Below are 4356 nucleotides of genomic sequence, written 5' to 3' on the forward strand. Positions count from 1 at the left end.
GGCCCTCAGGTGAGTCTAATCAGGCCATCATCACCCAGCTTTAACCCTTAATACACTGGTTCCTCTTGAGATGTTCTGCAGCAAAGAATGGTCAGTCCCCTGTCATTCAGGATGGTCTGCAGGAGATGCTATGCTAGGAAGCAGGTACAATCTAGGACTAGAATAGAAGCAGCTGAGTCAAGGCTCTGGGATGGAGCAAGTCCAACCCTACGGCCTCCAGGCTGAAAATCCTTTCTTCCCCTGCCTCACCCTGCTGCTGACTCCTGCCTTAATCAGCTCACTCTGAGAAACAACAGGAGGCTCAGGCTAGGAGCACAGCAGAATTAGCACAAAGGTCAGGGCACCTCTATGCTTAAACTGCCTGCCAGCTGAAGAAAGGTGAGCAGAGACTAGCAACCCCCTCTTTCAGCCTTTGACATACAGTCCTGGTCCTCAACCAGGGGCACACATACCCCAGGGGTACATCAACTCATCTAGATAAGTGTTTCTCAACCTGGGGGTTGTGACCCCTGGGAGGGTCACAGGACAAGTTTGGGAGTGGGTCACAAGTGCAGGGCTGGCATTAGCGGGTGGCAAGCAGAGCAATTGCCTGGGGCCCCATGCAGCTATGGGTATGTCTACACTACAGGATTAATCCGAATTTAGATAATTCGAATTTGGGAAACAGGTTGTATAAATTCGATTGTGCGCGGCCACACTAAGCACATTGATTCGGTTTTTAACCACATTAATTCGGTGGTGTGCGGCCACACTAACCCTAATTCGAATTAACAAAATCGATTTAGGCGCTACTCCGCTCGTCGAGGTGGAGTACAGAAATCGATTTTAAGTGCCCTTTAATTCGAATTAACTGGCTCTGTAGTGTGGACGGGTGAAGGGTTAATTCGGATTAACACAGCTAAATCCGAATTAAAGTCGTAGTGTAGACCAGGCCTAAGTTACATGCTTCAACCCCGCCAGCTGGGGCTCTGACTTCAGACAAGGCTCACAAGTGAAAAACAGGCACAAATACTGCACTGAAATATAAGTACAATATTTATATTCCAATCGATGTATTTTATAAGGATATGGTAAAAAGAAGAAAGTAAGCAATTTGTCAGTACTAGTGTGCTGTGACACTTCTGTATTTTTATGTCTGATTTTGTAAGCAAGTAGTTTTTAAATGAGGTGAAACGTGGGGGTACAGAAAACAAATCAGCCTCCTGAAAGGGGTACAGTAGTCTGGAAAGGTTGAGAGCCACTGGTATGGAGGACAGGGGAAGCAGGAAGGGTAACTTTAAAGAAATGAACTGTAGGTGTGGGTGGGACAGAGGAGAAGTAAAATAAGTCTACTCCTACAACTCAACATTGAGGTGTAAGTATAAGACCACTAATCCTCCCCCCCCTCCCCCCATGCTAGTTCTTGAGGGGTTTACTTTAAGGCTTTGTCTAAACTGGTGCGTCAGGGGGGAGAGACAATTCACCAGGTGATAGAGGGTAGATAGTAAAAACTCCTGAGTCCTATCATATCACTGACATGGTAGTAAAAGATTCAGAGCCCTGTCTACACTACCATTTCCACCATTCCTGCCACCAGTGGAGTTGCATTAGTGAAGAACCACGCGTCTCATTTTTGCCACCACAGATATTCATAAGGGCGTAAGGAGGAAGAGAGAGTATTGTTTCCTTTGTTGGGGTTGCGATAATGTTAAGCAAAAGGAACATGTCTAAACTAACCCCTTCCACAAAGGCCCAGTAAAAAAGGCTCCTATTCTGGTTTAAGCCCTTATTTGTCTGATTGGAACGAGGTGGTTTCTGTGGCTGTGCAGCTAGCTTAGTGCTTGGGAAGACCTGTGGAGCAGTTTTAGGAGCACATGAAATGTACAGCAGCAGCAAAGACTCACAGGTGTCACCTTGATCTCTGACCCTAGGTGGGCATCTGCAAGTGGTTCCACTCACCACTGTAGCATCTCTTGGCATTAGGTCATGGTATTGCAGGGATCTACATGGCTAGCACCTCGGGGTGATCACTTCTTAGGCCACACAGTGGCCTCGCTCTCTATCTTCAGGAGCCTAGTCCTGCAGCCAGGTCACATTTAAGTTCAGTCCTCTTCCCACATAAGGAGAGGCCGACTAACAAACTTGAACAAACAGCAAAACAAATGACCCTCCTGCCCCTCAGGCCATGCTGAAGTTCCCTGCTCCCAGGCACTGCAGCATTCCACCTTTGCTCTTTTGGCTGAGCCCTGCATCCCAGGGCTTTTCCCCAGGGGCCCTTCTTAGCAGCTTCATTATCTTCCCTCCTTAGGCACTGACAGCTTCTGCCAAGGATCTCCCGGCTTCATACAGCTTTCACCTCAGGGTCACCCCCAGGAGCCTCACCTGCTCTCTGCAGTTCTCTCCAACCTGACTTCACCAGGCCCTATTTCCTCCCCCTGGAGTGCTCCTATCTGCTGAGTCATCTTCTCCTGAACGAGCTCTCCTCTCTCTGTAGTGCACCCTGACCCTTTCACAGCCTAGGGCACTAATGTTAATTAAGCCACCCACTGCAGGATCAGCTGGGGACTAACTGCTAGCTCACAGGCAAGGCTGAGCGTGACTGCCCTTAAAGGGCCAGCAAGCCGGTGATAGTGTCTATAATACTTGCCTCACTTGGGACACTAAAAAATCCAAATAGGGTTGCCAGGCATCCAGTTTTCGATCGGAATGCCCGGTCGAAAAGGGACCCTGGCGGCTCCAGTCAGCACCGCTGACCGGGTTGTTAAAAGTCCGGTCGACAGCACAGCAGGGCTAAGGCAGGCTCCCTGCCTGCCTGGCTTTGTGCAGCTCCCCAGAAGTGGCCGCCAGGTCCAGCCCCTGGGCGCAGGAATGATCAGGGAAGTTCCACGTGCTGCCCCGAGCACCGGCTCCGCAGCTCCATTGGCCAGGAACCGCGGCCAATGGGAGCTGCAGGGGCGGCGCCTGCAGGAGGGGAGCTGCCTGGCCGCCCCTGCACCTAGGAACCAGGCCGGACGTGCCGGCCACTTCCGGGAGCCACAGGGAGCCTGCCTTAGCCTCCTGCACCGCCACCCGAGGTAAACGCTGCCCGGCCAGAGCCCGCACCCCAACCTCCCTCCTGCACCTGAACCCCCTGCCCCAGGTCGGAACCCCCTCCGGCACTCAAACTCCCTCCCAGAGCCCGCACCCCTTCCTGCACTCCAACCCCCTGTCCCAGCCCTGAGCCTCCTCCAACACCTGGAACCCCTCATCCCCAGCCCCACCCCAGAGCCCGCAACCCCAGCTGGAGCCCTCACCTCTCCTGCACCCAACCCAATGCCCCAGCGCAGTGAAAGTGAGTGAGGGTGGGTGGGGGAGAATGAGTGACGGAGGGAGGGGGGCTGGAGTGAGTGGGGGGCAGGGCCTCAGAAGGGGCAGGGCAGTGGTGGGGCCTCAGAAGGAGCGGGGCAAGGGTGTTCGGTTTTGTGCAATTAGAAAGTTGGCAACCCTAGATCCAAGGCTGGTCCTGAAGGGAGTTGTGGAATTTCATCCACCCCACACCCTGCTGAAAATGAAATCCTTCATTTTACATATGTTTAATATTGTGAAATAATTAACAGATAGAATAGACTGAACCACAGCAATAGTGAGTGGATGGAATAGAAAACTTATTCCCTTCATCCTCCTTTGGATAAATTCCCCTGGACAACAGAAATCATTCCCCATTCCCTCTGTGTCTTTGTTCTCTGTACAGGGAAAACCACCCCAGCTAATGGAGTGCATGGTGACATTAATGGAGTGAAAGGATTCACAGTGACTGGGACACTGCAAAAATGAACAGGTAAACTTTACTGCAGTGCAGCTCATCGGGTGGTGCTACAGGAGCAGAGAGTAATGTCAACACCAGACTATGTCTATGTACACAATGGCTAACTTCCTTCGATGAACATACCCCAGAAGGGCCTGAATAGGAACACCAGATCCAGAATCACCTCAAACTGTGGGGAAGTTCAGATCTGAAGCCAAAAGTCACGGCTGACACCCATCACTAAAAGATGATTCCAACTGAGAGTCTAACCTGGGTATCAATTTGAATCTGGATAAAAACATTATGGCCAGGGATGATTTATGGGACATAACAAAAATGTAATGTTTGCTATGCTAACTAAGCAACAATCCTGGAGTATCAGAGCCAAGATTATTCCCATATCAGAATTCTACTTTTCTCTGTTTTTCTTACTATCTAGGGAATATGTCCTCTGGATACTCTCCTACTCACTGCTGTGCTTTTTCCCTGGTGGTAAGTATACTACAGTATGCATCCACTAGTCAGTGAAGAGGCTTGCATGTGTTCATCAAACTGCAGATTAGTGTAACAATCTAATAACCTATAGATAACCT

The sequence above is a fragment of the Terrapene carolina genome, unplaced genomic scaffold (genome assembly GCF_002925995.2).
Source record: "Terrapene carolina triunguis isolate 2854851 unplaced genomic scaffold, T_m_triunguis-2.0 Scaffold26, whole genome shotgun sequence".
Taxonomy (NCBI): domain Eukaryota; kingdom Metazoa; phylum Chordata; order Testudines; family Emydidae; genus Terrapene; species Terrapene triunguis.